General features: G+C 36.0%; 1 pseudogene; it reads right to left on the bottom strand.

Moving 5' to 3' along the window:
• Positions 1-1,912: 1,912 nt before the first annotated feature.
• Positions 1,913-4,393, bottom strand: LOC115995309 (annotated as a pseudogene).
• Positions 4,394-12,349: the final 7,956 nt, after the last annotated feature.

The raw sequence follows: 12,349 nt of genomic DNA, 5'->3' as shown, positions 1-12,349 counted from the left end.
TTTTTTCCCTCAAATTTGTTTAATCTCCTTATTCTTGAAGTTTTAATTGATATCTTCTGTTCAAGGTTAAAAATATATATATATATATATATATATATATATCACATCAATATACTTATTCTAAGTTTTTTATTTAATTTTTTTAAAAATATCTTATTAAATCTAACTCGTAGTATTGCCGTGAACTAGGATATATATATATATATATATATATATATATATATATATTTTTTTTTTTATATATTATAAATGTTTTTTAAAAGAAAAAGACGTTGAGAAACGTCTGTGTGAGCTTATGGGTGAATTAATTACTGCACGTAGCTCGAAAGCTTCATCAAAGAATTTCAGCTACCTATTCCTGATGATGCTTGTCCTCTCAAGTTGAAACTTGCACGTTTTGGGCCTACTGATCTTCTTTGTTCTTTACCTATACTTGATATAGGTCTCAAATTCAAAATTGCACTCTAGATTCTATAACTTGTCTGGCTTTTTTAAAGTGCATGTTGTGTTTATTGTTGGGTTCTAAGACTTTAGGTTTAAATGTATTAGAACTTCAATTTGTAATGTTGGCAAATCATGATCAAAACGTTTAGTCTTGTTTTAGACTTGCTCAAACTAAAGTATGTGTTTATTGTAAAGTTGGAATCGAGTGTACTGCAGGAGTTACTGTGTAAATTTTCCTGGTTCGATCGATCGAGAATTTGACTCAATTGATCGAAGCTCGTGCAATTGTTTTTTCTGCAGAATTTTCCAACTCAGCCCAAGTCCGTTTGACGTGTAGGGTTTTATGTTTTGCCTTAAGTATAAAAGGGAAACCCTAGCCACGTTTTAAGGTTGTTTTTTATATTGTATGTGTGAATCTCTTGTAAGATCTAGAGGTGTTTGCCTTCATACACACTTAGGGTTTCCAATCTCAAGATTGATGTCGAGAGCTTGGTGATCAATTAAATTGCTGATTCAAGAGCTTAAAGATATACAAGAGGGAGTGCTTGTGCTTGTTGTGAATCCAAGAGAGAAGTAATCCGTGGACTCGGAGCTGTCACGTGGTCGTGGTAGTAAATTTCCTACTCGAGGTAGCAATAGGATGATAGTGGTCTAAGTCGCTATTGTGTAAACTTCAATTCTTTCATAGTGGATTTGTTTTTTACGTTGAGGATAGTTAGGTTAAATCATTCCCAAGTTTTTTACCGGTTTGGTTTTCCTGGGTTATCATATCGTTGTATTCTTTATTTTCCGCACTTGTCAATGATATGATTTATATGGGTTAACCTAGTTCTACATAATTTACCTAAGTTAATCACTTGGCTAAATAACTAGGTTAATCTGGTTGTGTTTAAGGGGTCTAAAAATGTACATTTATATATTTCATCTTAGTATGTGATTTATCCATTGATGATACTTGTCCTCTCAAGTTGAAACTTGTAGGGCCTACTGATCTTCTTTGTTCTTTACAAATTGCACGCCATCGTTGTTCTTGTTTTTCAAATGCATTTCGTTTTTGTTTATAGAGCACATATTTTTCGTGTTGATTGATAGAAGGAGAGCAAGATGGAATTGATGATGTTCACACAATAAAACTAAATTTTACACCATAGGGTATTTTTAGGAAAACTTAACCTAATCCAATTCTAATCCAAGTATGATTATAAAGTTATTTGTCTTGCAAGTAGAGACTTATAAAAGCTTAGGTTTTACGATAAGCTTGGACCTTAATAAATCTAACATTAATGAGCCCTAACAGATCTAACATCCCCTTACAGACTTAATGTGGCAAATTTAATACCAACTTGAACCTAGAGAGAAGCATGATATTCATTAGAAGAGAAATGCTGAAATTGGAGAACATTGTGAAGGAGATGATGACAAATGTAAGAGAGAGAGAGAGAGAGAAACTTAGTCCTATTAGACCCAATTTTATTTCATCAAAATTATTTCCATTGCAATAGAACAACCTCACGACACACCTCAGAAAAACATCAGACTTTTGCAAATTCAATTGTGTTCTTCCCATCAAGAGTCTTCCTAAAGAAATGCTTGACATAATCTAAATAAAGAACTTGCTTGTATAATGCTTTCTCAACCCCTGCAAGCACTTTTGAGAAAGGACAAATCATGTCATATGGCCTAGGATTAATAAAAATTGGAACTGAAATCCTATTCTTGCTTCCATTGGCAACCACACGATGCTTAATGCTCTTGTATCGACCATTGCTCATTATTTGCAATGCATCACCAACATTAATCACGAGGGAACCACTTATAGATGGAACATGAACCCAGTTATCGTTGTTTCCTCACACGTAGAGTCCACCAATATCATCCTGAATGAGGATAGTAAGAGTTGACACATTTGAGTGATGACCTACCCCCACTGTGAGCTCAGGATTATGACATATGGGATAGTAGTTAAGGTTAATCCTCTTTGAACCCATTAAGAGAGATTCATTTGTCTCATCAATTTCTTTCACATTTAACCTCTTCATTAGTGCCTCTAATAACCTTTTGATAACCAATTCAGAACTCCTCAAGTATTCCAGAACTTGATCCCTAAAAGCAAACAACAATTAGTCCACTGATAAAAGTAATTTAGTTTACCAAATGAAAGCATGGATTAAATTATAAATTGAACCCTTTCAGTTTGGAGTCATTTTGATTTTGTCCAAAAATTTGGAGTGTAAACCCTAATATTATATAAGCCTGTAATCTATATTGCTTGGTTGAATGATGTTACTAGGGACTAGGTATTTTGTAAGCATTATGGGATGTTGGGTGCTAATTGGCTTGTGTGCGAGTGACTATATATGTTGGTTGTCGTGTGCCTCTCAAGAAATTGAAGGCAATGGTGGCTTGTCCGAGTTGTGATTTGGGCTGGGTAAGTAAAAAGTTTGGAGGTGAATCAATTAGGTATGAGAAAAAGGGTTTGACTCATTTGAGATGGGTTTTTGATGGTGGTTCATGGTGACTGTGCATTGGCAAAGTCAAGATTTTGTTTGGGGGCCAAATTGTGGTAATAATATAGGGAAATGCTAACAAGTGCCCTTAAGACATTGGTTAACAATCCATTTTAGGAAAGTTTTGACATCATTTTTATGAAAAATGAAAAAAAAAAAAACTGTCAAAACATTAATTGTTTTTTTTTTTTTCCCATAAAATCTTTCTTTAACTGGATTGTTAACCAATACCCTAATAATATATTAGTCAAAACAAACCTCCACACACATGCATAAACACAAATACATATAAATCTTAGTATTTTAATACTAGAGTAGGTCATAATTTATAAATATGTTGTATACAAAATTATCATCTTTTAAACTTGAATGAGTATAAAAAAGTTGTCTAGTTTGATATTAGACATACAAGAATATCAACAAAAGAACTTATTATATCCTTTAAAAATTATGCTCAGTATTAATCTTTCATAGAATAAGATTTTTTATAATTTTCGTAGTGAAATTTGTAAAATTTTTATTTTCAATATATATTACAAAATTGTCTACCAAAGTTAAAAACAGAAAATGAAGAAAAATAACAATATTTTTTACTAAAAAAGTTTTTTTTTTTTTAAATGATTTAATTAAAACGACACAATTTTTAAATAAATTGAGGTGACACTTACACTCAACAGTGAGTAGAAATAAAATGACTCAAATTAAAGTATTATATAACTTTAGGGGGTCACAATCCAAACTTTAAAATTTTAAAGAACAAAATCCAAATGATCAGATAGCAATTTACAATTAAACCTAAAATGTAACTATGTAAGTACATGTATCTATGCAGATGTCCATATATGAATATGAGTGTTTTGTTTAGGTATGTATGTATATCTATGCGTCATGTATTTGTTGAGTAAAACTAAATTTAGCTAAGTTAAGCTTTTTTACTTGCACACATGAGGCCACAATGCAGAGGCCTCATCCTCTGACACATAAAAGAGGCTAAGGTAATCTTTCCATTCAAGAGAATTCTCTGCTTCAGGTCTAAAGCTTGTGCCAAACCGCACATTGATGGAAGGTGAGTTTTCTTTAGAAAACTCCCTCTTCTCCCCAGTTGGCAAATTGAAGAACCTATGTGTTGCATCCTTCAGATTCTCCAGCACTTCAATGGACACTCCATGGTTAATAACCTGAAAGAAACCCCACTTTTCTACTGCATCACAGATTGATTCTGAGACTTTTGGTTCGTCCCAGTTTGACATATCAATGATGGGTATAGACTCAAGAGTCATGATGTTGTTCACATTGATCCTTTCTTCTAGGGGTTGGATATATTGCCTAGGTATGGTTTTAAGCCCCATTTCTGAGAGACCCTTTACTCCATTGCCTTTGGTTACGACAAAGTCAGTGATATCTGAGGACTCACTGATTGGTGTTGCAACAATTGGAGCCATTAGAATAAAAGAGAGCTTAGTATTTGGAAAATGGCTTGAAATTAGAAGATATCGAAGATTTTTGGTGGTGCAATTTGCATGACCATTGTAACTATTTATATAGCATTTTAAATTATTATTATATTTTTTTCTAAATTCTTTGTGCAATTTGCATGACCTTTATGTTTTCAACGGATGCATTATAATTCAAATACCCGCTTTCTAACTATCGAATTATAAAAAATAAAGGTGTCTCTTACTTTTACTTTTTCTTTTTCATTTTCTCAAATACATAGGAAATAAACGTGCCATACTAGTTAAATATTTAGGGGCAGAGAAACCTATAGTATAATCCACGACAAACAACAAATCATTTTAAATATATAGTTAGTTGGTGACTCTCTAGCTAAGAGCATTTACAATGGTGGAGCTAAAAATTTACCTATTTGACACCTACAAAAGTCACTTTATTTATTTTACCTCTTCACACCTAACATCAATGGATCTATATTTTTAGCTATTTGATTAAAATAATATAAATAACTCATTAGAATAATAATAAAAACATCCACCACAAATTTTGATAGGCCAAAAACGTATTGACCCCTTGTGATAATTTAATTGATTAATTAGCCAAGTTTATTAATTAATCAAATTAACATGCAATGTACGTGGTAGCACAAACAAATTACCAATTAAACTAAGTATGCAGTGGAAATTAAATTGACACAGTGATTTTTTTATGAATGGGGAAAATCTACACGGCAAAAACTCCACCGGGTGATTTTAAGGTCACCACTCTCGAGAATCCACTATTATCACAACAAGCGGTTACAAGTAAAGGAATCTCAGTACCTTATACCAACTTACAGTTGAACACTTACCCCAATATCCATTTGGACTTATTCTATAATTGAACACTTACCCCAATATCCATTTGGACTTATTCTATAATCACAATCTCTCATTTTAATGCACGGCTCCCAATACGTAACTAACTAATTACGCGGATCCCAGTACGCGACTTCAATCACCAAATAGAGAAGGTTGTTGGTTGCAAAGTTCTTCAATTCATCACACAATGAAGATCGAGAAGTTCTTTGATTACAAAACCCTACGGTGCACAAACACAACAGCTACTTCACAAGAAATATGAACTAGGGCAAATTCCGTTTCTGGTCACAATTTGCTTGAACAAACTTTGCTCAACACTTGTACAACTTGTGTCTCCTTTGACGGCCCTTAAAATAATCATTTTATATGTCTAGGATTGTGAAAAAAGAAAGCCCAGACATACAATTATGGATTGGATGAAAAACAGTCCTGAAAAACTGAGTTTCATAAACCTCGACAAATACCCTATCTGTCGAGCTGTTGTCGAGCCACGGGCTAGAACAGCTCTTCAAGGCTTGATAGATGCTAGTTGTCGAGTTTTAATGAACAACACTTTTCACACTTGAATCTTGGACAAACTTGCATGATTTTAACACTTGAACTTGAAATAAGGTTTCTTGAAGTATCAAACACATCCTAGATCTACCAAATTACAAGTAAAGTGCGTTTTGTCAAAAGATTAGCCAATACATAAAATAGTGACATATATTCCTAACAAGTGAATCACATATGTCCTAATAATTTCCCTCTTTGGCAATCCGTGAAAAAACCACAACTAACAAATGAGATATGGGAGTCATAAATCACTTAACTCATATTCACTTGTTGAATACAATAAAATCTATCTAACACAAACTCTTGAAAAACTTTACAAAAAAAGAGTCTGGTAATAAAGACTTTGATAACCTGTATTTTTGAAGCACTTTAAACAAAACTCATCACAACATCTTAGTGTGAAACAGAAATAATAGATTGCATACATAATATAAGAAACATGTGTATAAAGAAAGAAAAGAAACAACACATGGAGAGATAGGTGAAAAGAAAAACATACATCACTATATAAGGAATATAGGAATAATTTATGTCAATAATGGTCACAAGACCCATGTACAAGAATAATGTATCTCAAATAGAAAGAAAAAAAAAATACATCAAGTCCTCACTACATCCCTCACTGTGCACTCTCCCCCTGACAAAAATCTCCTATACTAACTTTCCCCCTAACTATGACTACTCTCATAATCCAAAACTACTCCCCCTTTTTCTCACGAGTGACATAGGGTAAGAGTGTCAAGTAGACATCTCGTCAGTACCGGAAGTGCTAGCATCTCCATCCTCATCATCAACATCGTCGTCGGAGTAGGAGTTGTCGTCGGAGTAGGAGTTGTCCTCGGATGTCTCAGATGCCTCGGGAGAAGGAGAGGGAGACTCCACAAAGTCACCAAGGCGAGCCTGCCGTCTAGCAATACGGCCAACACAGGTGTTCACCTGATACAACTCAGTAGAGAGTGTATCAAAGTAAGCATCCATATGCTGAAGCTGCGCCATAATCGCATCTAGAGTTGTACCTCCCGCTGAAGTAGAGGGAGCGGAGGTGGATGGAGCTAAATGAGTGGGAGGAGCTGCCGTACCGGACCGCCTTGAACAAAACTGTGCCTCACTCAGTTTAATAGTTGCGGCTTCAATGGCACACATAACGTGAAAGTGGTCGGAAACGGGAAAGGGAACAGAAAAATGGCGTAAGATCCTTGTGATAGCCGAAGGGAAGATGAGCTTATCACGGGACACCAAATCCTTATAGACATTTATAATAAAAAGAATGAAATGATAGGGAAAATCTATAGTAAGATGCTCTAACAAAGAAAGCAAAAATCTAGCACGGGGCTCAGCAATAAAGTTATAATGAGAAAGAGGATGAAGAACAAAAGTCATAACCATGTTCATGAATCTAGGACCTTTAGCAAAGGTCGAACATGGAGTAAACTAACAATCGCCCCAATCAGTGGGATGCTCACAAAAAGAAGAAAGAAGCTTGTCTTTTGACACAGTCCTCAGACGCTCACAACCGGGGTAGTCAGGATGCTCTACCCTCGAGACATAGAGCACATCGAATACAATATCCGGTGTGATAACTATGCACGTACCTCGAATGCGAGTAACAAAAAGAGGTACTGAAAGATCAAATCCATGCATGTTGGAGTAAAACTCCTGGATCAGCACCGATGGACAGGTGACCAGGACGTCACATAGTGACTCCCAACCCTAACTGTGAATGACAGTGGGTAGGTCGGTGTCGGAGAAGTTCGACAAAATGACTTGGCATTCCGAATGAACGACTTGTCTAGAGAAGTTCTCCGAGAAGTCCTTTCCGGCATCCTCATCACGGAACCAAACGGAAGAAGGAGTAGGATCAGACGAAGTGGATGCCCCGAAATGAAGAGGGTTCCGGGACGGAGTAGACTTATGTTTTGGTGTCGTGACGCACTAACGTAAACTAGAGAGAGAGGGGGGGAGAAAGAAACACTCAAAAAAGTCCCAAAACAATTCAAATATATAAAAATATAAAGAATGTAAAGGACGTATGCATGAAAATGCATAAGTGATATGCAAAGAAAAATTACATCATGGGCTCAGCCTAATCCAATCCTACCAGCACACAATCAGATCACATATATAACACACATCTAAATGCATGAAAATAGAGTTATAATGCTCATGAGATACAATGTATGAAGTTTTTAAGATCAAATCTTCAATACCCATCCCAAAAATTTTGCAAAAACCTCTTTGATTTTGAAAAACCCCAAAATTTTCAAAAATCCCAAAAACTTAGGTTAAAAAAAATGAAATGCATGAATATGAAGGATTTAGGACCCTTACCAAGTGAGGAATAACTTGATCTAGGCCGAAAACACCTTGAGGAAGAGGTTTGGAGTGAGTGAGAGAGGTTTGAGAGGTGAAAGGACACGAATAGATTGAGAGAGATCAAGGAAAAAGAAGACCGTATATATAGGTGTTCAGTAATTCTCAATTGATAGTAGGTGTCGAGAGGTGTCAAGGATTAACAGGCTTTGACAAATCCAGCTATCGAGCAGGTGTCCAGAGGTGTCCATAGCAAAACAAGCTCGATGGATCGAGGTAGCTGTTGAGGAGCTATCGAGGGGACATAAAATTTCTGGATCGATCCACCTAGCTATCGAGAGGTGTCGAGATTGCGATAAAAAGCGACTGCAGAGCTTGATAGATAAGCCAGGTATCGAGAGGTGTCGAGGAGCTGTCGAGATTGCTTTAAAACAGTTTTTCAAGAAGAGAAAAACATAGATATGAATGCAATCAAACATGCAACACAACCAAGGATCCAAAAAATATTTTGACCTCTCAAAATCATCTCTCAACAATAAAAAGTTAAGCGCATAGATCTCAAAAACACACGCACACACACTAAACAAGTCTAACCAATTTTATATTTCAAAAACAAGTCAAGACAGTTTAGTGATCATACATTAACACATGTAAACCTTGTGATGGCCAAATCACATTGTACCTGCATATGTATCAAAAGTAGCAAAGAATATTGCATGTTGTGTGTAAAAAACATTGCAAGACTGCATAAGTGTATACATGTTATGACAATTTGAGATATGAGAAAATCACTTTAACTTACACACAATCATAACTGTTTAATGGGGACTATCACCTTCGAGGTACATCCTATAACTCTCACATCTCCTAGAATACACGCTTGCAATCATATATAAAGCATTTTGATCTTTTTGCTTTTTATTTTTCTTTGTATATTTTTCTTTTTAAGCAAATCATGTATGGGCATATAAGAGAAAGAAAAGAAATACCCAATGATGTTAAGCATTTGACATTCCAATTTTGCTATGCCGTAGCATACAAATGTCATTGACATTGCACTTTTACTATGTCAAAGCATACAGATGTCATTTCATGATTGGCGAACAACAGTGGTGAAATGGCTATTTATGCCTTTCTCTTAGGATTTTCTAGTCCTTCCCATCAAAAATAGTGATACGAGTGTTAAGTACAAGAAATTACTTAACCTTACTCATCACAAACACGAGCCACAAAACTCACTTGCTTAGTTGTGCATAGAGATGCTCATCTAAGTTACAAAAGATACAAAGTTTAGAAAATTTTGTTTCAATGGCTATCCAAGGTACACAAGTACCAATGTACACATACACACACTATTTTTGTATTTTTCAAATTTTTATTTTTATTTTTATGAAAAACAAAATAAACCAAAACTGAAAAGAAAACAACCAAAAACAAATTAAACAAAGTAATACATAAAACTAGACTGACTCAAAACAATAAAGTAAAACACACAAGTAATGCAAACAAAAATAAGAAGAGAAGAGAGAAAAAGTGACAGAATCACTTAGAGCACTTTTCCTTCCACACCTTGGAAGAATCTTTCCGTATTGGAAATCCTTGATCTGGCAGTGAGGGGGAAGAGTTAAAACCGTTCAAGTTCGAAAGGAACATGAGGTTTTGAGAAGATCTCCAAGAGGAGCAAAAAATGATGGAAACTAATTATGGTTTCCCGATGCGATCATGTTGTTGTTCTATTGAGTGGCTAGCCACTTATAGCAATTAGGTCGAGTATGACCGGCTGCTCCACAATGATGACAGAGATGCTACTTCTTCTATTTAGGCTTTTGAGAGTTAGAATTCTTAACCCTAGGGTTTTTAGTCTCATTCTTAGCAAGTTTAGAGGGTGCTCCTAAGACTTATCCTTATCTATGTTCTCATTAGCTAATTCATTTTTAACTTCATTGTTCTTTGTCTCAACATTATTAGTAGAAGGAACAAAAATAGTAGTACTAGTAGAAGCAATACTAGGAAAAGAGAAATCATACCCTAAACCTGTTCAATCAGAAGCAGATTTCTGAAGATTGGCCATCTCATCAAGCTTTGCACTTGAAGTCCTCTCCAATTGAGCTCTGACTTGAAACAGCTCCGTTTCAAGTTTCTTGGTCTTCTCGGCCAAGAAATTATTCTCAAATCTTAGTGCTCCAATAATCTGATTGGCTTCATCAAACTTTGTGGAAATCTATTCTCGTTCCAGCTTTACATCACAAGCTTCTTGGTGGTCAACCTATACATCTTCTTATGCTTCTTTAAGACCATGTATAACTTTGCATAGGCTGTGTGGATCTCATCTTGTTCATCCATCTTCTCAAACTTGGACTCCACCAATTCCTCTTCTTCGTCCACATCTTCAACAATCCCTTCAGTAGGATTGACAGTGGCAGTGAAGGCATTTAGGATTCTGTCATCCTCATTGTTGGAATCATCCTCAGGCTTGGTGTCACTCAATGTAGCAGCAAGTGCCTTGCTCTTCCCAATGGTCTTGAGATATGTGGGGCACTCTTATTTCATGTGACCAAAGTCTTGACACCCAAAGCACTTTGGTCCTGAGAGAACAGTATACTGACCGCCATCTCTAGCATTCTTCTTCCCTTTGTCTTGTCCTTTGAACTGAGAGGAACTAGATTGCTTATGGTCCTTGTCGAAGCCCTTCCCATTGACATTCTTCATGAACTTTTTGAATTGCCTTGTAATATATAACTTCATCTTAGAATCTTCATCGTCTGAAGACTCATTAGTATCACTGCTCTTAGCCTTCAATTCCAAGCTTTTGCCCTTACTCAACTTGCCAATTCTTGTTAAACCTAACTCATAGGTCTGCAGATTACCAACCAGCTCTATCAAAGGAATCTTGTCAATGTCCTTTGATTCCTCGATCGCGGTGATCTTGGCATGAAATCTCTCGGGTAGAGATTTGAGCACCTTTCTCACAATCTTGGGTTTAGGAATGGTTTCCCAAGATTGAAAGGTGAGTTCACTATGTCCTTGAGCTTGGCATAGAACTCATCGAACGACTCATCCTCCTCCATCTTGATCTCTTCGAAACTTGTAGCGAGCCTCTGAAGCTTCGAATCCTTGACAACCTTAGTTCTTTTATAGGTTGTCTAGAGGATGGTCCATACTTCCTTTGCAGTTTCAATGGAGGATATCTTCTTGAATTCCTCATTAGTGATTGCACTGAACAAGGTTTTTAATGCCCTGCTGTTGAAGTTTAACGCCATGATCTTGGCATCATCCCAATCGGCTGACACGCCCTTTGGCTTGGTCCAGTCTATCTCTACAGCTTGCCACACTTTCTCATCTAGAAACCGCAAGAAAGCTCTCATGTGTACTTTTCAGTATGCATAGTTAGTGCCATCAAATAAATGAGGTATAATGAGAGATTGTCTTCTATCCATGACAAACAGGGGTCAATGGATCACACAACAAATATTAACCCTAATCAAAGTGTGCCTGCTCCGATACCACTTGATAGGCCAAAAACGTATTGACCACTTGTGATAAATTAATTGATTAATTACCCAAGTTTATTAATTAATCAAATTAATATGCAATGTACGTGGTAGCACAAACAAATCACTAATTAAACTAAGTATACAGCAGAAATTAAATTGACACGGTGATTTGTTTACGAATAGGGAAAACCTACACAGCAAAAACCCCACCGGGTGATTTTAAGGTTACAACTCCCGATAATCCACTATTATCACAACAAGCGATTACAAGTAAAGGAATCCCAGCACCTTATACCAAATAAAGGAATCCTAGTACCTTATACCAACCTACAATTGAACCCTTACCCCAATACCCAATTGGATTTGTTATGTAGTGATAATCTCTCCTTTTAAAGCACGGCTTCCAGTACGTGACTAACCAATTGCGCGGATCCTAGTACGCGACTTCAATCACCAACTAGAGAAGGTTGTTGGCTGCAAAGTTTTTCAGTTCATCACACGATGAAGATCGAGAAGCTCCTTGGTTACAAAACCCTACGGTGCACAAACACAGTAGCTTCTTCACAAGAAAGATGAACTAGGGAAAATTCTGTTTCCGGTCACTATTTGCTTGAACAAACTTTGCTCAATACTTTTGCAACTTGTGTCTCCTTTTGACAACCCTTAAGATAATAATTTTATATGTCTAAGGTTGTGAGAAAAGAAAGCCCAAACATACAATTAT

This window comes from Quercus lobata, chromosome 1, assembly GCF_001633185.2.
Source record: "Quercus lobata isolate SW786 chromosome 1, ValleyOak3.0 Primary Assembly, whole genome shotgun sequence".
In the NCBI taxonomy this organism is placed as follows: Eukaryota; Viridiplantae; Streptophyta; class Magnoliopsida; order Fagales; family Fagaceae; genus Quercus; species Quercus lobata.
The sequence above is the reverse complement of the archived record's forward strand: the minus strand, read 5'-3'. Positions and strand labels throughout refer to the sequence as shown.